The following is a 26,177-nucleotide window of genomic DNA, read 5'->3' as shown; positions in this document are numbered from 1 at the left end:
CCCCAATTTCCAGCGAAATCGGTCAACAAATGCGACCTGTATGTTGCGAACGGACGGACGGACGGACGGACGGACGGACGGACATGCATAAATCGACTCAGAAAGTGATTCTATGTATATCCCTAGAAGAAACTATGGGTCTATCTCGCTTCCTTTTGTATGTTACATACAAATGCACTAACACATAATACCCCTTACCACATAGTGGTGTAGGGTATAAAAATTGGATATTTTCAAAATATTTTTGCTATTTTTACCATTAAGAACCGTTCATAGACATTTCGCATGTTCCAGAAAGTTGTTTATTGCTGCCATTGCTAAACTATTGTGGTTGATTGTTTTCTTGAATTTTGAACGGTATAGTTTCTATGGAGCAGAAGCCGAGAAAAGAGGAGAAAAATCGCAACTTTTTTGCTATTTTGACAATTAAGATCCGTTTCTACAGAGTTCGTATATTCCAGAAAGATGTTAATTGAGATCTGAGGTACATTTTTGTAGTTGGTTGCATGCTTTAAATTTGATCGGTTTGATACCTCTATAAAAAATCTTGAGAAAAAAGTTTAAAAGAAATTGGACCATGGCGATTTTGACCTGGGAAATGAAGTTTCACAATTGTGTTCACAATTTTTGTTCTTTAAGACAAGAGCTAAACTTTGCCTCTGAGATTAATTCAAATTTCCTAACGGTTTGGAAGATATATTCGTGACTAAATGATCCTTTTTACAGCAAAGCCTCAAACCTTTGGAGGCCTATAACCGCGAAAGTTGATGAGATACGAAAAACCGGCGAGACACGTGTCATCTCATTTTTGGTCTTCAATCACGCTGCGGTGTCAGAATATGGTTAATAATTTTCTTGTTGCACAGTGTTATGGAACCTCTCAAATAAAACGCTTGCCGTTTAATTTTGCCACCATTTGTAATTTAAATGCAAGCGTTTTGTTTGAGAGGTTCCATAATGAGAAATAATATACCCATTAAGGCTAAGCGACAAATTATTTTCTAGTTTTAAGTGCATTTGTAAATAAAACACTGAAACTTAATTTTTTAATAATTTTTTATTTTAATCTTTTAGTAAATAAATTGTTTAACCACTGAAAATGTAGATAAAATTTTTAAATTGTCTAAAATCGGGTGGTACCGTTATGTGGGGCTACACCCAAATCTGACCCATGTCCACAATTTTTGGTGGGGAAGTTTCTGTACAATTGGGAACTTTAAAGGCCAAGTTACAGCCAATTTGAACTAAAAACAAGGAAAAAAGTATCAGTCGGCTTTGCCGACAGAAATATACTCTCAGCCTATGTGAATTGAAACTTTGCCCATCTTCGAACTGAAACTAAGTTTGGACAAAATATGACGAAAGCAAATTTTCGACCAAATTGGTTGATCAGTTTGAGACTTATCGTGCTCTCCATCCACTACATATGGTGTTATAGGGGGTTTTTTACATCTTTCGGGCTGTTTTCTGAAGAAGTATGGATTTGCCTCTGAAAAAACTTTTACAGTCGTAATTGAAGGAGCGAATGCAAGTTGGTTCAATAAAAATCAAAGAGATTCGAGAGCAGGTCTTAAAGTGAAATTATCCGAAATTTTGTGTGGAAGTACATGAAGGAGTGGACCATAATATAGACCATATTTGAATCTGATGTATATCTGGTAGATATATTAGGATGTGTAAAGTATGGATCACATCGGTCACTCCCTTCAAGAGTTATCGTACGCACAATTTTTCCGAACATTTTTAAACTTTTGTGGGGTAGGTACCTGAAGGAGTAGGCAGATAGGGCATATCTTCAAACTAAAACATTTCACATTTCAGGTTATTTTCTCAGGAAGTATGGACTTGCCCCTGATGAAAATTGTACCGTCGTATGGGGGGCAGTGAATGCAAAATCAAAAACTAAAGCCATTCGAAAGCAGGTCCTAATCTGAACTTATCCGAAATTTTGTGTGGGAGGTACCCGAAGGAGTTCACCTATTGAGTCCATATTGGCCCCTCATCTACACGGTGCTCTTGAAACAATTTTAAATGGAAGGTGCTTACACCTTGCAAGTTTTTGCGGATTGCGGAAACTACAATGTTCATAGATGAGAAAACTCAAAAAACAAAAAAAATCGCCGGAGCGCTTTTTAAAAAAATCGCGATTTAAGTTGACATCTTTAGGGGTTGTTTAGGTTTTCACGATTTTGCTTAGAAACCGCAAGTCCTATCAAAATAGGACTGAAGAAAATGTTGTAGCTATGAAAATTCTCTACAAGATCGACCTTTATGGTATTTTCGTAGTTTTTACCATTTTTGAGATATAGAAATTCAAATTGGGACAATGCACTGACTGTATCGCCCCCTTATAAAACAATGTCATGAAGGGTGTGCCTTAACTAACTTTTGATGAAAACCGCTTACACAGGGAAAGTTTTTGTGAATTCCGAAACAGCAGTGTTCAAAGATGAGAAAAATCCAAAAACAAGAAAAAATCGCTGTAGGGAATTTTAAATAAATCGCGGTCAAAATTCACATTTTTAGGTGGAAACCGCAAGTCCAATCGAAATTGAGCTTAAGAAAATGTTGTAGCTGTGAAAATTCTCTAGAGGATTGACGTTTATCATTTGTTCCCAGCCTGTACCATTTTTGAGATAAAGAAGCTCAGTTTACATTTTTAGGTTTTTTTGTTAGGGTTTCGCGATTTTGTTTGAATACGGTAAGTCTTATCGATATGGGACCTGAGAAAATCTTAAAGAGTGGCATAAGTAACTTATCCAAAGTTGTAAGACTTTTTTAGATATATAAGTTTAAGTTGGGAATTTGCAGTCATGACATTGTTTTATAAGGGGGCGGTACAGAATTGAATTGAATTTGAATTGTCCCAATTTGAACTTCTATATCTCAAAAACGGTAAAACCCACGATAACACCATAAAGGTCAATCTTGTAGAGAATTTTCATAGCTACAACATTTTATTTAGTCATATTTTGATAGGACTTGCGGTTTCTAAGCAAAATCGTGAAAACCTAAACAACCCCTACAAATGCCAACATAAATCGCGATTTATTTGAAAAGCGCTCCGGCGATTGTTTTGTTTTTTGAATTTTTTTATCTATAAACATGTAGTTTCAGAATCCGCCAAAACTTCCGAGGTTTAACACCTTCCATTTAAAATTGTTTCAATAGCACCGTGTCTAAGTTTGGTAGACATTTCACGATATGCAAATTGGTACTACTTTGAAGAGATATCGTACGCACACATTTTCCGAACATTTTCGAACTTTTGTGAGGGAGGTACCGGAAGGAGTGGACAGACATAACCCATTTTCGAACTTAAACTAAGTTTGGACAAAATATTACGAAACCAAATTTTGGATCGAATCGGTTAATCCGTTCGAGAGTTATCGTGCGCTTCAACCAACCAGACAGACAGACGGACGGACATATCTAAATCAGCTCCAATTTGTCTGAAACGGATTTCGTCCAAACATACTTGGGGTCTAAAACCCTTATCTCGATTAGGCACATTTTGCTCTTATGAAAGTGTATATACCGTCGTTAGCATAAATACTGAGGGTATAATGAAGACGAAATCTTCAAAACACCTGAAATCGGGTGGTACCGCTAAATGGGGGCTATAGGAAAAAATTGACCCATTTTGGTTTTGGTTTCATATTCATGTATTCTTATCCAAATCTGAAAAGTGTTTCAGTTCGATTGGTCAACTGCAACTGTGTTAAAAATAAGTCACAAGATTTGAACTAAACAGACACAAAAGCAAGTTAAAACACTGTAAAAATAAATATTATTTTTCTGAAAAATTTGTACGTGTGACTGCGGACTGACTTTCTCACATCCACCAAACCGAAAAGCCGCGAAAGTTATATTTGTGTCAATGAATTTTAGGATAGCAGATTTTAATCCGATAATATCAAAAGACAAAACTATCTATCGATATTGAATTTAAAAAAGCAAGCAAAGTTCCTGACTTGCTTCAACATGACAAAGCCCGAACTTATCTTGCTTCCTCTTTAATTTCAAGTAGACACTGACCTTTCCGCGCTGTCACCAGGAGACATGCCTTTAACACGTATTAAAAATAGTGAACTAACATGCGCCGCGTGTTCTCATATAAGAACGATTCAATTTTTGGTTGTGCGTCGAGTTAACAACCCATATCTGTAAAAACAGCCAACAATGAAAAACCATAAAGAAACACCTATAAGTTTAACGACCATGATCTGCGAATCTACACCTAGAATATTCGGATGCTTTACAAAGTAGTGCAGATAATGCACTGGCGGGGTGTACTTGTAAAGTTTTTCAAAGCCGATATAACTGCCATAAGAAAATAATGAGAAAAATGTGGTTAAAATCTTCAAAATACTGAAAATCGGGTCTTAGCGTTCTATGGGGGCTATACCGACAAAAGATAGCGAAAAGCCCCAGAAAATATAAAATCGGGAGGTACCATTATATAGGAGCTATATCAAAACATGAATACAATCTGTCATTATTGTTTTTTTTTTTCAGAGAAGTTTTGCGACCAATGGGAACATCAAATGATAAATTAAGGGAGAACTGTTCGGTCAAAAATTTAGCCGATGACGTAAGTAAAAACAAAAAAATAAAAATACTGACCGCATTGTGGAAAAGTCATGAGATACATTAGATAGTATTCAATAGGAGTTCATGAGGTCGTAAATTAAGTCTTTCCATGCAGTTCCCCTTCGTTTTCTCGTAAAAGACCATGGAGGTTTTCCTACAGAGGGCCATAGAGGGCCACGAAGACTCCTCAGAGAAGACAGAGAGGTCTTCTTATAAAAATACTAGGCACCCGGTCAACTTCGTCTCGCACTATGTTAGGTACTGAATTGATGGTTTTGGCTCAAACCTATAATACTACTAGCAGACCCCGGTCTGCGTTGCTGGCCCGTCGTAATGAGTTTTAATTCAAAAATAGGTATTTTCTACCTCACTTCTTCGGTCCATTGTCAAACCGAGAGGATATTAAATTTATCAACAGATTTTGTCTGTAACCTTTCTTTTCTCTTACGTACTTTGTCGGATTATTCGCCAATTTGTGCCTTTTAGGATTTATTATCGTCCATGTCACTATCTTTATCCTAAAGCGATCTAATAATAAAAGTTAAAAAAATGATTAAATCGAATTCTCCCGCTTATTTAGATCTATATGTTTTAGCTTTTCATATGTATGTATGTAAATATATACATATGTAAATATATAGTTTTCTTGATCGGGGGACAACCACCGTTGTCTCGAAAACTAATTTGCAACCTGATGCACTCATAAGTTTAACAAATACACCGATTATAAAATAATAGGCCCCGAAATTCGTCTACAAATATATAGCATTTTGGAGCACGGGACATTCCTGAATATTTTCTGAAAATTAGGTTCAGTAGTTTTGGAAAAATAATGTTTTGAAAAAAGTGATCATCAGTTTTCAAAATATAACATATTAAAAAAGTGGGTCTGGTCCGGTCCTAGGGTGCACACAACTTCATTGCCTACCAAAATGTATGCTGAAACCGATATAATCATAAGTTTGGCTTATACATATAGCGTTTAACAGAAAGGCATGGGAAGGTACCCCACATAACAACGGCAAAAAATACCCCACATAACAACGGCAAATTTTATGGAAATCCCTTCAGTAGTATTGGAGTTATGACATACTAAAAAAACAGGCTTGGTCGGGCCTATAGGCCCCAAAGAAGTACCCAGATTGTAGATTAATCCGTAAATTTTTATTCCGGTACATACATAATTTTTGCAAATATAACGTTTTTTTAAAAAATATCGCTTATATGTAACCTGTTTTCGGGGGCGTGGTAAACTTTTCTTTCCAAAAAACCTAAGTTGGGTTATGACAGCATTTGAATGGTAAGGCGTTTTTTTAAATATGCCCTCTTCAAAATTCAAGAAAATATGCCTGTACATTCCCTGTCATTTTCACGAATATCGGTTCAGTAGTTTTGTAGATGTAACATATTTTAAAAAGTGGGTATGGTCAAGTCTGTGGTTCCTATAAAAGTAGGTAAGGTCGGAGACACAACCACAATTGTCTCGCAAATTAACTTCCAAATAGATACATTCGTAATTATTGTAAATATAACATTTTTAAAAAAGTAGGGTATAGGGGAAGTTCCCCGCCCTTTCCGAAATTCAACTGAATTTGTAGCCTATTTTAAGCGGGGACCATCTCTGTACATTCCCTGGCAATTTCAGGAAAATCGGTTCAGTAGTTTTTGTAGAAATGATAAAAATAGAAAATTGAAACAAGTAAAAAGTCGTTAAGTTCGGCCGGGCCGAACTTTTTATACCCTCCACCATAATATAGTCTTAATTAAAATGGAATAATTAGGGTCCTTTTACAATTTTAGGTGGAACAACTTTTCGACAATGATTAGACTCCTACTGCCTCCCACTATTGCTTAAATTACACTGTGAACACAAATGTTGGGACAGAGATAATTCCTTTTGGAGATGAAAGCCCTTGGTGTGTGTATATTAAAAACCCCGAAGGACAGATGCGCCGTGATTCGAACTTCCGCGTTATGGCGTGATGAAGTTTTTGCAAGAGACCCTGTAAGCCATCATGAATTAGCATTATATCTTTGTTTGTTGTTTTTGTAGAGCACTTAAGCAACAGTGAACAAAGATATAACGCTAATTCCTGATGGCCACAGGGTCTTTAACAAAAATTTCATCACGCCATAACGCGGAAGTTCGACTCACGGCGGATCTATCCTTCGGGGTTCATAATATACTCACCAAGGCCTTTCTTCCCCAAGAGCAATTTTCCGTGCCCCAGACGTTCACCTCCATTTTGTTGCACAGTGTTATCTGATCTAATCTAAAAAAATGTGTTCAGCTAGGGGAAAGGTACCACCTACTGGGCTATATCAAAGAGTCAACCTATCTTTAAATTTTTTGGCGGAAAAGTTTTATAGCTGCAGGGAACTTCAAGAGTCAAATTGAGGGTAGTTTCATCAAAACAATGTAGACCCTCAAACGAATTTTAGTGAAAAAATTTCGTGACCACTGGAAATTCCCGAAAATCGGGCGGTACAGTTATATGGGGGATATACCAAAACAATAGACATATATTGACGATTATTTTTGAATAGACAAAATTGTAGCTAAAATTCTCAAAATACCGAAAATGGGAGATACCGTTATATGGGGGCTATACCAAAATATGGACCTATGTAGACGATGTTTCGTTTGAGATGTTTTATGACCACTGAGAACTTCAAATGTCAAATTACAGCTATTTCGGTTAAAAACTGTAGCTAAAATTCTCAAAATACCGAAAATTGGGAGGTACCGTTATATGGGGGCTATACCAAAACATGAACCTATGTTGACGATGTTTGGTGGAGATATTTCATGACCACTGAGAACCTCAAATGTCAAATTACAGCTATTTCGGTTAAAAACTGTAGCTAAAATTCTAAAAATACCGAAAATTGGGAGGTACCGTTATATGGGGGCTATACCAAAACATGAACCTATGTTGACGATGTTTGGTGGAGATATTTCATGACCACTGAGAACCTCAAACGTCAAATTGCAGATATTTCGGTTACAAATTGTGGTTAAAATTCTCAAAATACCGAAAATCGGGAGGTACCGTTATATGGGGGCTATACCAAAACATGGACCTATGTTGACGATGTTTCGTGGAGATATTTCATGACCACTGAGAACCTCAAATGTCAAATTGCAGATAGTTCGGTTAAAAATTGTGGCTAAAATTCTCAAAATACCGAAAATCGGGAGGTACCGTTATATGGGGACTATACCAAAACATGGACCTATGTTGACGATGTTTAGTGGAGATATTTCTTGACCACTGAGAACCTCAAATGTCAAATTGCAGATATTTCGGTTACAAATTGTGGTTAAAATTCTCAAAATACCGAAAATCGGGAGGTACCGTTATATGGGGGCTATACCAAAACATGGACCTATGTTGACGATGCTTGGTGGAGATGTTTCATGACACTGAGAACCTCAAATGGCAAATTACAGCTAGTTCGGTTAAAAATTTTAGCTAAAATTCTCTAAATACCGAAAATCGGGAGGTACCGTTATATGGGGGCTATACCAAAACATGGACCTATGTTGACGATATTTCGTGGAGATATTTCATGACCACTGAGAATCTCAAATGTCAAATTGCAGATAGTTCGGTTAAACATTGTGGCTAAAATTCTCAAAATACCGAAAATCGGGAGGTACCGTTATATGGGGACTATACCAAAACATGGACCTATGCCCATATCCTTTGGGATATAAGTTTGTTGATCACTAGGAACCCTAAATCCCAAATTATAGCCAATTCAGTCTGCAAGTGTGGCGAAGAACGTCAAAATACCTCAAATCCGGAGGTACCGTTATATGGGGGCTATACCAAAAAGTGGACCGATATAGCCCATCTTCGAACTTGACCTGCCTATGGAAAAAAGACCCTCGGGTGCAAAATTTCAGCACTCTATCTCAATTATTGCGGACGCTAGAGTGATTACAACAGACGGACAGACGGACATGGCTAGATCGTCTTAGAATTTTATCCTGATCAAGAATATATATACTTTATAGGGTCGCAAATGATTAGTTCGATGTGTTACAAACAGAATGACAAACTTAATATACACTCCATACTATGGTGGAGGGTATAAAAATGTGTTCAGCTAGGGGAAAGGTACCACCTAGGGGCTATATCAAAGAGTCAACCTATCTTTAAATTTTTTGGCGGAAAAGTTTTATAGCTGCAGGGAACTTCAAGAGTCAAATTGAGGGTAGTTTCATCAAAACACTGTAGACCCTCAAACGAATTTTAGTGAAAAAATTTCGTGACCACTGAAAATTCCCGAAAATCGGGCGGTAGAGTTATATGGGGGGATATACCAAAACAATGGACATATATTGACGATTATTTTTGAATAGACAAAATTGTAGCTAAAATTCTCAAAATACCGAAAATCGGGAGATACCGTTATATGGGGGCTATACCAAAACATGGACCTATGTAGACGATGTTTCGTTGGAGATGTTTTATGACCACTGAGAACTTCAAATGTCAAATTACAGCTATTTCGGTTAAAAACTGTAGCTAAAATTCTCAAAATACCGAAAATTGGGAGGTACCGTTATATGGGGGCTATACCAAAACATGAACCTATGTTGACGATGTTTGGTGGAGATATTTCATGACCACTGAGAACCTCAAATGTCAAATTGCAGATATTTCCGTTACAAATTGTGGTTAAAATTCTCAAAATACCGAAAATCGGGAGGTACCGTTATATGGGGGCTATACCAAAACATGGACCTATGTTGACGATGTTTCGTGGAGATATTTCATGACCACTGAGAACCTCAAATGTCAAATTGCAGATAGTTCGGTTAAAAATTGTAGCTAAAATTCTCAAAATACCGAAAATCGGGAGGTACCGTTATATGGGGACTATACCAAAACATGGACCTATGTTGACGATGTTTAGTGGAGATATTTCTTGACCACTGAGAACCTCAAATGTCAAATTGCAGATATTTCGGTTACAAATTGTGGTTAAAATTCTCAAAATACCGAAAATCGGGAGGTACCGTTATATGGGGGCTATACCAAAACATGGACCTATGTTGACGATGCTTGATGGAGATGTTTCATGACCACTGAGAACCTCAAATGGCAAATAACAGCTAGTTCGGTTAAAAATTTTAACTAAAATTCTCTAAATAACGAAAATCGGGAGGTACCGTTATATGGGGGCTATACCAAAACATGGACCTATGTTGACGATGTTTCGTGGAGATATTTCATGATCACTGAGAACCTCAAATGTCAAATTGCAGATAGTTCGGTTAAACATTGTGGCTAAAATTCTCAAAATACCGAAAATCGGGAGGTACCGTTATATGGGGACTATACCAAAACATAGACCTATGCCCATATCCTTTGGGATATAAGTTTGTTGATCACTAGGAACCCTAAATCCCAAATTATAGCCAATTCAGTCTGCAAATGTGGCGAAGAACGTCAAAATACCTCAAATCCGGAGGTACCGTTATATGGGGGCTATACCAAAAAGTGGACCGATATAGCCCATCTTCGAACTTGACCTGCCTATGGAAAAAAGACCCTCGGGTGCAAAATTTCAGCACTCTATCTCAATTATTGCGGACGCTAGAGTGATTACAACAGACGGACAGACGGACATGGCTAGATCGTCTTAGAATTTTATCCTGATCAAGAATATATATACTTTATAGGGTCGCAAATGATTAGTTCGATGTGTTACAAACAGAATGACAAACTTAATATACCCTCCATACTATGGTGGAGGGTATAAAAATTGGGCGTAAAAGTGGGCATGGTCAAATTTTCTTTGCATAAAAACCCAGGTCGAAAATCGGTCCAGCCGTCCTCAACTGATGCCATTACCAACGAACGATATTTGATTTTTATTTATAAAGATTTAAAAGTTTAGACAAATCGCGATTTTCTTGAAAATCCCCTGTAGATATAACCTAATTAGAAAGTGAGCGTGGTCGGTTCTTAAGTCACAAAATAAGTACGTAAGGTTGGACACACAATCGCCATTGACTCGCAAATAAATTCCCAAACCGATACATTCATATTTGTTGCAAATATTGCATTTTTACAAAAATAGGGCATAGGGGAGGTACCCCGCCCGATTCGAAATTCAACCGAATATGTAGCCTATTTCATCCGGGGGCCATCACTTTACGTTCCCTGCAAATTTCAGGAAAATCTATTGAGTAGTTCCGTAGATATAACATATTTATAAAAGTGGGCGGAAAAGTGGGCGTGACCAATTTTTCTTTGCATAAAAACCTAAACTGGACTATGACTAACATTTCCACAAAAAATTTATCCAAATCGCTCTAGCCGTTTTCAACTGATTCAATTACCAACAAACGACAATTGAGTTTTACATATAAAGATTATTGCTATCTCGTTGTCGAGTTCAATTTCAAATGTTTCTTTGTTTTGAACTATTTACGACGATTTTTGAAGCAGATGCACATTAGACAAATGTACTTTCGATAATTGTCAGTTTGTTGAAGAAAGAGGGTACTGGGAGGCAAAGTGTTCTATTTTCCTCGAATCTCTGTCCCATAAACTGACAATTAGGCACCTGTAAATCGGGACTAAGGTATATTTTTTTTATGGCAAATAACACATTTTGCGTTGCACAGTTGAAGCAAAGTAGTATAATAACGCCCCTATTCGTTTCATAATCGATGGTTTTCTTTCTATCATTTGATAATTCATTATTGTGATAGAATATTATAGTGTTTCATTACTAATGCCTACATTACACGATATGCTTTTTACATATGTGTTGTCACTTTGTGTATATGTGTAAACACATACATATGTAAAAAACATATCATGGAAGTACCAAAAATAATGAACGTGAAGTATTTTTTGGGGGGATTTTGGGTTATTGGACCTAATTTAAATTTGCGTTTTAATCAATTAATCTATTTCTCACAGAGGTGTCCGATTACTCCGATACTTGATAAAAGTAACCATCTTCGTCTGCTGTTCTTTCTGACTTCTATGTTTAAATTGATCTCTGATAAAATCTGAGGTGAACACGGAGAGTGTATGCAGGTTCCTAATTTAAATAAGAGGGGCGCGCTCTTCTTGTTCATCTCTGAATTAGATGCAATGGCTCTAATAACACGGACAACTGCGGTAATTGTATTTTCACTGAGACTGCACAATACAGTACTTGGTACATTTCTCCTTGTTAGCAGAGCTATTCTATCAGTTGTCGTCCTTTGTCTATTTCGGATGCTTGAAGTCTTGCCACACTAACACGTGACTGTACTCATGCGATTACATGGTCAACCTGTAATTAATTTCGAGGTCATGTTACATTACGGGTTTGGTGCCAAAAGACTTCTGACTCGCAGCATTGTAAATAACATAGTCAAATCAACATCACAAATTAATATGTCACCCGGTACAGAATATTTGTCCATAATTCGCTAAAAAACCTTCCGTACCTTTATTTCTTTCTATTGTATTCTATTCTTTCTATTCATATTGGTCCACTCCTTCGGGTGCCTCTCCCACAAAAATTCGATGGTGTGTGGTAAAATGGTGTGAACGATAACTACCGAAGGGCGCAATCGATTTAGTCCAAACTTTGCACATTGTATTACTCCTTCCAGATATAGATCGGGTTTGAATACGGACCTACCAGACAAAATTCGGAAAAAATTAAATTTAGGAGCATCTCTCGGATGGTTTTGAATTTTTTTTTTCCGAAGATTGTCATTGCGGCCCCTTTACCACTGTACACTTTTTTCGAGGGCAAGCCCATACTTCCTGAGATAATGGCCTTAAGCTCCAAGAAACCCTGGCGGTACCATCTAAAATGCCAAATCCTGAAGATAACTTTGGACATCGCCTTATTTAATCCAGTCCAGTCGGTCACGTCCTTCGGGTACCTGCCACACAAAATTTGGGATAAGTGGACTTTAAGGACTCGTTTCGGATCTATTTGATTGTTCACGGTTCCTATTACAACGGTACAATTTTTTCCGGAGTAAGTCCATTCTTCCTGGGATAATGACCTAAAACCTCATGAAACCCTGCCGGCACATACTGAAACTGCTAGTATGAAGGATAAGTCTCAATTTTTTCCCAAACTTGGTTTAAACTCGCTTTTTAAACTTGTGTTTGCTTCATTTTTGTTTTTGGTCAGAGGCTGAGGGTATATGTTCGTCAGCACAGCTGACTGATGCTTTCTTACTTGTTTCTTTCCAATTTTCAGTATCATACTTTTTCGATATACATACATATGTACATTAGGGTTATGACTTTTTTACAACCTCATATCCCTGTATCATAGCGTGATGAGTTTTGCCATAAGATTACATAAAATCTTAATTATAAGGTGATTCGGTGAAAAAACCTCACGCACAAAATGGTTTTAAAATTTGAATTTATCAAAATTTTTGACAATTTTTTGAAGTCACTGAAAACAGATATATAATTGAAAATAAACTTTAGAGCCACATGAGATAATTAAAATGACATAAAATTTATTTCTCACTATTTTTCTTCAATTCTGAGAATCGTACAAATGTCGTAGACGCTTTTATTCAAAAATATAATTTTTTAACAAAAAACAAAAAAATTCTAATTTTTTTAAGTGACTTTTTTCGCGACTTTTTTATTATTTGAATGAAATAAACGTTATTATAGTTATTAGTAGGCTTATATTTATTCATTCGCGCAACAAAAAATAATTTTTTTAAACAATTTTTTTTTCCATTTCATATATTTTTTAAAATCGATTTGTGCGTGAACTTTTTTATATTTCAATGGAATAAACGATAGCATAGTGATTAATAGGCAAAAGTTCCTTCATCCCTGCTACAGGAAATCATTTTTGAGGAAAAATGTCAAAAAGTCATAACCCTAATGTACATATGTATGTATTTGACCATTTGCAATTGCGTTCCACCTCTGCGGGAACTAATTTGATTGAATTCACATTCCTTTTCATTGGGGACATACACTCCCGCTCACTTGAATAGAACCCCCCTTCAAAATTTTTTTCAACCTTCATTTTTTTCGAATTGTACAAGATATGAAGTTTTTAAGTTTTATTATATTTTGCTTCATGTGTTTGGAGTAAACTTAGTCATTCATTTGCATTCAAATCCAATTTGTATAAGAATTATGCAAGGAAAACAAAATAAAGTCAAAAATTGAACTAAAAAATTTGGCTCATTTGAATAGAACACCCCTTTAAAAGTTGTGAATACAGAAAGATTGTATGAGAATATCGATGCATATTTACTCTATATTGAAAACGAAGTCCTTTCAGTAATATTCAGTAAAAGTATATCCCTCCTGATTAAGGATACACCCGTATATCCTGCTTTGGCAAGGATTCTTTACATAATCAGGTGTAATGCCCAACAAAGCTTGCTTTTTTCATTCAACAAGTTTATTTTTGGAAGCGTACTGTCTCCCTTAGTCGTATATTTTACGCATACGTCATTCCCATACATTTTAGAGACTTTTACCACTGTAAAATATGGCGGCCCCTACAGGATTTCCGCATTTCTTTTCAAAAATTTAAGTTTTGATGACTCGAAGTGTACAAAAGTTTATAAAATCGTGATGAAATTTCCACTCGGGATATCCAAAAATGTTACTCACTACTGGATATGTCTGTTTCAGAACTGCTTCATAAGTTGTCGTGCGCATTTAGGGTGAAGTAAATTGACGCCCATGTCCTTTATAATTAGTAATGCGTTCCAGCACCATAAAAGCACATTCATCGCTACGGAAACAATTTAGAAGATGGTCTTCCATTCAATAGACGCGAAAAAAATAGTTATATAGTTATGCAGATGTTTACTTAATGAGGAGAGTCCTTACTAATTATGAAGGACTTGGGCGTCAATTTCTTTCACCCTAAATGCGCACGACAATTAGCAAAGGAGTTCTAAAACAGGCATTTCCAATAGTGAGAAGCATTTTCGGATATCCCGAGTGGAAAATTCATCACGATTTTATAAACTTTTGTACACTTCGAGTCATCAAAATTTTTGAAAAGAAATGCTGATATCCTGGAGGTGCCGCCATATTCTACAGTGGTAAATATTCTCTAAAATGTATGGGAATGACGTATGTGTAAAATATACGACTAAAGGAGACAGTACGCTTCCAAAAATAAACTTGTTGAATGAAAAAAGCAAGCTTTGTTGGGCATTACACCTGATTATGTAAAGAATCCTTGCCAAAGCAGGATATACGGGTGTATCCTTAATCAGGAGGGATATACTTTTACTGAATATTACTGAAAGGACTTCGTTTTCAATATAGAGTAAATATGCATCGATATTCTCATACAATCTTTCTGTATTCACAACATTTAAAGGGGGGTTCTATTCAAATGAGCCAAATTTTTTAATTCAATTTTTGACTTTATTTTGTTTTCCTTGCATAATTCTTATACAAATTGGATTTGAATGCAAATGAATGACTAAGTTTACTCCAAACACATGAAGGAAAATATAATAAACCTTAAAAACTTCATATCTTGTGTAATTCGGAAAAAATGGAGGTTGAAAACAAATTTTGCAGGGGGGTTCTATTCAAGTGAGCGGCAGTGTAATTTTTATACCCTCCACCATAGGATGGGGGTATATTAAGTTTGTCACTACGTTTGTAACTACTCGAAATAATAATTGTAGACCCCACAAACTATATATATTCTTGATCAGCGTGCAATTCTACATCGATATAGCCATGTCCGTCCGTCTGTCCGTCTGTCTGTCTGTCCGTCTGTCCGTCTGTGGAAATCACTCTAGCGTCCGAACGGATTGACGTTGGTGAATGAATTTTTGGGAAAATCTATTATTTGTACGAAGGACTTTTGGTATTGAAAGTGGGCTATGTAGGTCCACGCTTTCGTATAGCCCCCATACAAAATGACGCGTGACGCGTCGTCGTTTTATGGAATATTTAAGATATTTGTCCCATTTTACCACCGAATTGGTTGTAATTTGGTATTTTGTGTCTCCAGAGGCCAAGAAACATTCCTACCAAAGTTGGTTTATATAGGTCCACGTTTTGGTATAGCCCCCATATAACGCCCCATATAAAGTACGCGTCGTTTTAATATATTTTGAATGTATTTGACAACAGAATCGGTTGCAACTTTGTATTTTGTGTTTCCAGAGGCTAAGAAACATTTCTACCATAAAATGTTTATATAGGTCCACGTTTTCATATAGCCCCCATAGGACGATATCTCCCGATTTTCGGTATTTTGAAGGTTTTGGCCTCATTATCACACCGAGATGGCTGAAATTTGGTATTTAGTCTTCGTTGGGGATATAAAACCCCCAGAAATTTGTAGGTATATATAGGTGTCATATAGCCCCCATAGAACGGTAACTTCCGATTTTCGGTATTTTGAATGTTGTGGCCATATTAATCCACCGAAATGGCTGAAATTTGTGGTGGAGGGTATAAAAAGTTCGGCCCGACCGAACTTAACGCTTTTCCCACTTGTTTAGTATCATGACAGAATCTAGACAGTATCAATGTATATCTGGTACTGCTCAAATTTTATACGACATAAATCGGAAGATGATCTTTCGAAGATGTTTTTACTTACGGTTTAAAAGTATACATATGCCACAACCTCACTTCCAATGAAATTATCTCCGAGCTCTAGATTTTTCAATTTTGTGGATTTTGAACTTTTTTCCTCAAAACTGTGGAAACAATTTTCTGCGTTATCATCTTCATCTTCTCAATCGGAATCTGACCGAAACCACTACTAATCTTTACAAACTCTAAACTAAAATCTCTCTTTTTAACAATCTTTTCGCTGTTAATTTTATTAAAAGACGCTTGAAAATAAACAAGTAAAAAAGTATCAGTCGCCTTTGCGACCTGTTTAATTTAAAACATTTTATTCCCAAAAATACTTATGTATTTAGTGTGTTTTCAAAATGTTGGGGGTATGAACCGACAAAAATGTGGATTAGGATTAAAGTTCAAAAGTATTGCGAAGGAGGTACTTAAAGGAATGGACCGACATAATCCAATATGGAAGTGGATCTTCTTTTGGGTGTCATATATTTTCGATAGATATCGCCCCCACTAGTAATTTCATTTCGCGCCCACTAGTCAGTGAACTTCTCCGAAATTTTGTGTGGGAGGTACCCGAAGAAGTTGACCGATTGAGTCCATATGGGAACTTCGTCTAAGTCTGGTAGAAATTTTACGATGTGCAAAGTATGGACCATATCGGTTACTTCCTTCAAAAGTTATCGTGCGCACAAATTTTCAAAACATTTTGGAACTTTTGTGGGGGAGGTACTGGAAGGAGTGGACCCATATAACCCATCTTCGTTCTTAAACTAAATTTGGACAAAATATTACGAAAGCCAAATTTTGGACCGAATCGGTTGATCCGTTCGAGAGTTATCGTGCGCTCCAGCCGGACAGACAGACGGGCGGACATGGCTAAATCGACTCGAAATTGTATGAAAGACATTTCGTCCAAATATACTTGGGGTCTAAAACCATTATTTCGATGAGGCACATTTTGTCCGTATGAAAATTTATATACCCTCGTTAGCATAAATGCTGTGGGTATAATGATGCATATACAATTTTTGCCAAAAACTGTCCTAAAAAGTGTCACGGTATACTCCTAACGCGAAGCTCTATAGAAATGTGTGGAAAAATTTACTTTCTTAAATTTTTTTTTGCAAATTTTTGTACTATGTTTTCTTCTCTTAAACATTCGACAAGCAGATTTTCAAAAAAAAAAAAAAAAAAAACAAAGCAAAAAGTGTATACAAGTAATATTGCAATTCTTTCCAGATTTTTGGTCATTCATCAAAATTCTTAACATTCCTTTAAGAAATTGCATCTACTTCAAATCTCTTAACAGAGAAGGAACTAGTAAAATTATTTTCCAAAAAATGTATGTCATCTTCCTTGAGGAATTTGCAATCACTCAAGTGAAAAATTCAATGTTTTTCAATTTATCCACCTTTTGCATTATAATGGTGGAAGGGAAAGAACTGAAAAAAGAAAACTCACAAAAGAAAAAAACTCACTTTGTATGTTAATAGAAACCAACCGAAAATAGAAGGAGCTACATTAAGAACAAATTCTCCTCATTATTGATGGAAATTTAATTTGGAAAAATGTGTGTTTGGTTATGCAACCAACCAAAAGAAATTAGGGCAGTATAACAATTGAAATCAATCTTTCATTCGTTCTTTCCACGAAATGAAAAATCAACCAAAAATTGGAAAGTTTTCTCTTTCTGCTCTATGTATTGTTTGCTTTGCTTCGTTCTGGTAATGTACAAAAGCTTTCGCTTTCATGATTTTTCTTCCGAAAATAAGGAATGTGTGGCTGTCGGTACCTACAAAAACAGCCAGCAACTATGCATATGTCTTATTGCCTCGTTACATTGAATCAGCTGCTACAAGATTTGAAGTACATTCCTTGATTGTACAGGAACCCCAAAGATGAACATAATTCCCATTAAAGAAATATTTTTTCGTCATCTTCACTTCACAGTTGTTTCAATAGTTTATACTGCTTTCCTTGTCGGTTTGCATATATGGTGTGAATAAATACATTAGGGTAGTTTTTAAAAAATCGAAATCAGATTTTTTTAATGACGCACCTCAAAAGCACTTCTTTGAAACAGATTTTAGGATTGGCAAAGTTTGAGCAGGATAGAAAGATGTTAATACATTCCACTGGAGCTTGACAATTTAAAAAAAACTCGTTTTTTTGGCAAATTGGCGACCTCTGGAACTTTAGTGTTGTTAAAGAGATTCAACATTAACACTGAATATCTAGAAAAAGATCCTGCAACTTGGCCGCAGAACATCAATAACCAGGGGGAACAAAGGATGGTGAACAATCCGAAAGTTGTGAACGACATAGTAGAGCGAGTAGTCAAGCTCATTATCATTGAGTTTTTTTCACAATCGGTTCCATATTTGCTCACATTTTAAGGACATTGTTTTATATCTCAAATTAAATACTACTTACGTATTTTTATACCCTCCACCATAATATGGAGGGTATAATTAAATTTGTCATTCCGTTTGTAATACATAAAAATATTCATCGGAAACCCTATAAAAAGCAATATATTCTTGATCAGCATAAAACTCTAAATTGATATAGCCATGTCCAACTGTCCGTCCGTCTATTAAAATAAAGATACAACTCGAAATTTTACCTCCCGATTTTCGGCATTTTGAAGGTTTTAGCCTCATTATCGCACCGAAATGCCTGAAATTTGTTATTTAGTCTACGTTGGGAGTATAAAGCTTTCCCCCTTCGTTGGGGATATGAAACTTTTCACCTGACATTTGTTGGTATAGGTCCACGTCTTCATATAACCCCCATAGAACCTCCCGATGTTCGGTATTTCGAAGGTTGTGGCCTCACTATCCCACCGAAATGGCCGACATTTGGTATTATGTTTTCATTGGGGGTATACAACTTTTCACATGAAGTTTGTCGGTATATGTCCACGCCTTCATATAGCGCCCACAGGACGGTATCTCCCGATTTTCGGTATTTCGAAGGTTGTGGCCTCAATATCCCATCGAAATGACTGCAATTTGGTGTTTAGTTTTCCTTGGAGTATACAACTTTTCACCTGAAATTAGTCGGTATTGGTCCACACCTTCATATAGCTCCCATAGAAGGGTATCTCCAGATTTTCGGTATTTTGAGGGTTGTGGTTTCAATATCCCACTGAAATGGCTGAAATTTGGTATTTAGTCTTCGTTTGGGGATAATAAACTTTCCACCTTAAATTTTTTGGTATAGGTTATCGTCTTTATATAGCCCCCATAAAACTGTGACTCCCGGTTTTCGGTATTTTAAAGGTTGTGGCCTCAATATCAAACCGAAATGGTTGATATTTTGAATATAGTCTTCGCATCGGGCAAACAACCTTCCACTTAAAATTTTTCGGTATAGGTCCACGTCTTCATATAGCACCCATAGAACGGTACCTCCTGATTTTCGTTATTTTGAAAGTTGTGGCCTCAATGTCCCACCAAAATGGCTGGAATTTGGTATATAGTGTTTGTATGGGATAAAAAACTTTCCACCTAAGATTTTAAGGTATCACTGTGCAACATTTTTAAAGTTGTCTTGTGCAAACAATTCGAACTGAGGATTTTTTGAAAGTACAGACCCAAACGACAAGAAACCCTAGTTTGGTTTTGTTGTGTCAGATCCAGCTCGGATTTTATGGCCCCATCTAAACATGGTTAAATATTGAGTTTTTAAAGAAATTCGGGGCTATATCTCTGAAACCAATGCGAATCTTCTTCTGACCTCTGAAGCAAATTTGTAGATAAGGACAAGAATACAATATTTGGAGAAATAATGAAATCGAAAAACTACATTTATTGCCTCAAATTTCAAAATATATGCAAAAATTCCACAGTTTTTATACATTTCGCACCGTATCTCCAAAACCGTTTGTTTTTTCTGAACATGTGCTTTTGGAAAAATATTCCCTGGAATGTAATACACAACTCTTCAGAACATGTCATTGTTGTAAAATGCCTCTATGCCGTTGTTTCCAGTACATTTTTCAACGACGATTTAATAAAAATGTCAATAATGTAGGGAAATCCGAAATCCGAGAATAAACTGCTGGTGTGAACTATGTTTGAAATACGTGTTATAAAAGATATGATGCAAAATACCGCTGAAACAACATGAAGTGAGCATTTTAGAGTTTCTAGAATGTTCTAAAGAATTGTTGAGAACTTTATTTGGAAGATTTTTGCCAAAGGTTACTTGGTTCAACTCCCAGTAGTTTAGCCGATACTAACCACAATTTCAGCAATTATGTAAAATTTTCTATATTTTTTAGATTTTGATGCCCTAGATGGAGTTTTTCTTATGTGGTTTCTTCAAAAGATAAGTTCTACTTGTTTAGGGCTACAATATTGCTAAAGACAGCAAGGCCAAATTCCTATTCGTTTCTGAGATAAAGGCCTGATAAATGCAAAAAAGTTTAGATTTAGCCCGGTTTAGATGAGGCCATAAAATCCGAACTGGATCTGACAGGACAAAACCCAACTAGGGTTTTTGTAGTCTAAATATGTACTTTCAAGAAATCCATACTAGAAGTTGTTTGCGTTTTCAGTGTTGCATGGTGTATACCGATATTTGTTATTTCGAAAGTTGTGGTCTCAATATCCCACTGAAATAACTTAAATTTGGTATTTAATTTTCGTTGGGGTATACAACTTTCCACATGAAATTAGTCGGTAAAGGTCCACGCTTTCATACAGCCCCCATAGAACGGTATCTCCCGATATCGGTATTTTGAGGGTTTTGGATCCAATATCCACTGAAATGGCTTTAAATTGGAATTTCACTTGGGCTATAAAACGTTCTATCTTTCTTAACGATATATAAAATAGCTTGCAATTAAAATCAGATTGTATATGTCCAAGTTTTATATAACCCCCATATAAAGATTTTAGTCAAATTGTTTCATCGAATTAGTTGTTAATTAGAATTTTGTGTTCCCACAAAATTTAAGTCTAGACGGTGTTGTTCAATTTTATGTATTTCAAAGGTTTATATTTTGTCAATTCAATCCTTTGCATACAAATACATTTGCTCTGTTCCAGAACCTGCAAGAAGCTACTAGTTTTTACTACGATAACATTTTTCCTTTATGTTATCGGAAAAAATAGTAAAAATTAGTAGAAAATTAGTCATATGTAGCGTGTTTGGTGCATCAAATCGGTCGAAAGTATATATGGGAACTATATTCAAATCAGATCCGATTTCGATATAATTTGGCACATTTATGTCTAGACTAAATTTCGTCACACATTTCAAAATTCAGGGAAATTGGGCATATATGGCGTGTTTGGTGCATTAAATACAGAAAATCGACCGAAAATATATATGGGAGCTATATTCAAATGTGAACCGATTTTGATATAATTTGGCACATTTATGTCTAGACTAAATTCGGACACACACATTAAAAGCGAAATTGGACATATATAGCGTGTTTGGTGCATCAAATACAGGATATCGGCCGAAAATATATATATGAGCTATATGCAAATCTGAATCGATTTCGATACAATTTGGCACATTTATGTCTACACCAAATTCCGTCACACATCCCAAAATTCAGCGTAAATGGACATATATAGCGTGTTTAGTGCATCAAATACAGGAAATCGGCCGAAAATATATATGGGAGCTATATGCAAATATGAACCGAATCCGATATAATTTGGCACATTTATGTCTAGACTAAATTTCGTCACACGTTTCAAATTTCAGCAAAATTGGACATATATAGCGTGTTTGGTGCATGAAATAAAAAAGTCGGCCGAAAATATATGTAAATAGGAGCTATATCCAAATCTGAACCGATTTAAAAATCATTTGGTAAATTTATTTCTACATCAAATTCCGTCACATATACCAAATTTGGAGATTGTATCTGTAACAGTTCTAAAGATATTTGCATACAAAATCTTAATTTTTTGGAGGTACCTCCGGTTTTGATGCTATATCTCCAGATCAACGCGGAATTTAAGAAAATGATATAGCCTATTTTCATTCCAGGCGATGTAGCAATAAACCTTAAAAATTTCAAGAAGATCGGTTCAGCGGTTTTTGATTCTATAAGGCACAAACAAACAAACGTACAAACAAATTTCAAATTTATATATACGAGTATAGATAACAAATATATTTATAAACATATTGTACTTCTATTTATGTCACAAGCAAATATGCAGCTTTAGCCTTTCCAGAGATATGGGTCGCCGAAGTCGTCCTCAAACAAAAAATCCGACATTTTTTGTACCATATGAAATAACACCACCCTAATGTACATATCCCTCATTTACTCAAAGAGTGACACATCTCAAACAAGTAAGCAAATGCTATAGACGGACGGGGCCGATCATGTGATACCCTACACCACTACCAGAAGGGACAAGGGAGACTGCTCTCATATTAATGAGGGCACCCCGATTCATATTGGCTAAATAATATGGACCCTACATTTTATCGGCGCGTCCGAACGAACTGCGTGTCCTAAGACTCCACTTGTAAAGAAGTTGTTCAAGGCTGAAATACTCAGGAAATATCACCAATATTACTGAGGGGTATTTTGTCACCGTTTGAAAATTTTATGTTACCTGGCCGGAAAAATTCATATTCTATTATACGTCAGGAGGTTATGGGTGCCCTTTGCATGCACCAAAATTAATATTAAAAAAAAACTTTAACGATAGCGACACCGAGTACATTTTGCAAAAAGTGGCTAAGCGACCTCATGCTGAAATATATTTGGAAAAATCCAGTTGGACTATTAATAAGCTGAGGCTCCAAGCAAATTGCAATAATGCCAGAACTGGGAATTTCTCTGTCATGATAGAGACAATTTTTTGGCATGGGAGGAAACTGTGGTTCTCTACACAAAACCCACTATATATTAGGGAGTAGGCCCGTTATCTAGCAGACACATCATCGCAATTTGCATCAGGGGAAGCGTCAATAGCTCTTTTTTCATATGTAGGGTACGTAGCTGGTTTATGCCCTCCAGGAATTAAAATATGGACCAAAAATAATTTTTTTATATCTTTCATACAAAAGTAATGGTCCATATCACGCGCTAAATAATATCAGATTTTCATCCAAAATTGCAGGCATTCTTCGACCTAAACTCTTACCTCGTGAAAAATTTCGTGACTATTGAGCTATAATTGCGACCTCTATCGTGTTTATGATTACACTACAAACAAACAACTGTATATATTAGGCTGTAGCTCTGTTAACTGACCTCGTTCATCAACATAATTGGCATCAATGGAAAGGTCGAGAGATCGTCTTCCAAATATAACTCACGTGGGCGAAATGTGTCTACGAGAAATAAAAATATAAGGTATATATAAAAATTTTCACACATAATTTTCGGTCCATTTAACCCTTATTATCTGATCACCATCTCAAATTTCAAGCTTCTTCTTTGCCATATACTCTCCAATTATTTAAAATTTCGAGACGATCTGCTATTTTTGCTTACGTTAAAATTTGTACATAAAGAGATGGTTTAAAAACCTTACATCTATAATTAAACATTTAATGCAACACATACATTTGTACATAGTTTATACTAAGTTAATAAATGGAGAAGGAAAAGATGACAAAAAACCTTCAATAAAGTATAAATAAAAATATGTATCTAATTAGAAAACAATGAGTTAACAAGACTATTTTCATTTTGACAGCATTTCGTTTTGAAATTTTGTGATATAGTTTTGATTCTTTGCAAAATAAGGTCAGTATCAGTTAGTTTGTGGATTTGTTTTGTACTAAAATATCGAGGCAGATTTAACATCATTTTTAATATTTTATTTTGACAAATTTGAATTTTTTTGATATGAGTTTGAGCACATTCACCCCATACGGGGCAAGCATAAAGAGCAATGGATTGGAAAATGGACTTCAAAATACAGATTTTATTTTCAATGCTTAATTGAGATTTACGATTTATTAGTGGATACAATAATTTGATTGCTATGTTCATTTTGCTAATAATATGCGAGACATGGTCATTGAATGTCAGTCGTGTATTTAAAATGACTCCAAGATATTTAACCGAAGTTGACCAAGGTATATCGTTGCCAAGCATTGATAGGTTTGACTGTGGAATAAAACAAGTCTTTCGTCTTTTAGTGAAAAATATAGCCTGGGATTTTGAGGCGTTTATTTTAATTTTCCATTTTGTAGAGAACTCCACAATTTTATTTAGCGATATCTGGATAGTGGATAGTATATCCTGTGCCAATAATCCAGAACTTAATACTGCGGAATCGTCCGCAAAAAAAGAGTATTCACAATTAGCTGATTTAGGGAAATCTGACATGTAGATAAGATAGAGTAAAGGCCCTAAAACAGATCCCTGAGGAACGCCTGAGGGAATGATAAAATAGTTAGATACTTCGTTATCTATTTGAACACAAAAAGACCTTTTATCAAGAAAAGATTGTATTATTTTTATTAAATATGTTGGGAATTTGAAATTGATGAGCTTATATATTAGTCCACTGTGCCAGACAGTGTCAAATGCTTTCTCAACGTCTAATAAAATCATTGCTGTAGAACGTTTTGCTTGGAATTGGAGATTAATATAATTCGTAATACGTTTAACCTGTTGAATAGTACTGAGAGTAGGTCTGAATCCGAATTGTTCGTCAGGTAATATATTCAGTTGAATTACATAATGCCAAAGTTTTTCTTTAATTAATTTTTCAAAAATTTTACTAAAGTTGCTCAGTAGACTAATGGGTCTATAGCTTGTAGTTAAGTCAGGCGGTTTACCAGGTTTTGGTATAGGAATTACTTTAGCTTTACGCCAATCAGCTGGAAAATATTGTAATTTAAAACAGGCATTGAAAATATCCCTTAAGTAAGTTAGCACTGAGTCTGAAAAGTTTTTTATAAACAAATTTTTAATATTATCTAATCCACTGGATTTCTTAATTTTCATATCCTTGATAATATTTTTAACAGATGTCAGTTCTATATTTAAATTTGGAGAAATGCAAGTGGAATTGTCAAAATCCGCGAGAACTTCCGAGACTCGACGCTCTGTGTCATGACATTTAATTTGCTCTGAGCACTTATGATTGTTAAGGAACTGTTGTGCAAATAATTCACTTTTAGACATATTGGTTTGGTCGTGGTTTGAAATGTTTGGAATAATATGTTTTTTCTTTCGAATGATTTTCGAAATATTCCAAAATGGTTTGGAACGTGTATCTAGTTCTTTTAATTTGTTATCCCAAATTTCATTTCTGAAACAACATATTTCATATTTGACAAGACGATCGTACTCTTTGTAGATACGAAAATCGTTCCGATGACGATATCTATTCCATTGTTGTCTAAAATAGTTTCGTTTTTTAATAGACTCCGAGATATAGTTTGGTAGTCTAGAAAATGTATTGACGATGGGCCTTTTAGGAGTTGAAACATCTACCGCTGATAAAACGGTTTTAGATAAGTGGGCAATACGATTGTCAATATCATCTGTCGAAAGTATGTCATTTTGAAAAACACTTTTTTCCCGTAAGGTGTCAACAATATGCTTATTGAATCTATTCCAATTTGTTTTTGAAAAGTCATGAACTAAATTGTCATGTTTTGATAAAGCAGTGTTAATTGTAAACGACACAGGTAAATGATCAGAATTTAATGCATTTACGACACAAATATTTTCAATTAAATGTGAAGCATTTGTAAGAATTAAGTCAATGGTAGATGGTCTATATCGTGAAACACTGGGGAAATGAGTATGGTTACTTGGAAATTTGACAGTGAAGGGAAGGAACAGGGAAAGATCAGAGAGAATATTGCCCCATGAGTTTGCCCTAAAACAACCCCAGTCCCTATGTTTGCTGTTCAAATCACCACAAATAAAGTATTTATCGCCAAGGCTTAGCAATTTCCTCAAGTCACTTTTGAATTCTCCTTGTAAAGAAATATTAGATGGTCCCCCTGGGAAATACACTCCAATAATTTTAAAAC

The sequence above is a fragment of the Musca autumnalis genome, unplaced genomic scaffold (genome assembly GCF_047663935.1).
Source record: "Musca autumnalis isolate F117 unplaced genomic scaffold, ASM4766393v1 scaffold_5, whole genome shotgun sequence".
NCBI classification, from domain to species: domain Eukaryota; kingdom Metazoa; phylum Arthropoda; class Insecta; order Diptera; family Muscidae; genus Musca; species Musca autumnalis.
This window is presented reverse-complemented; position numbering follows the sequence as displayed.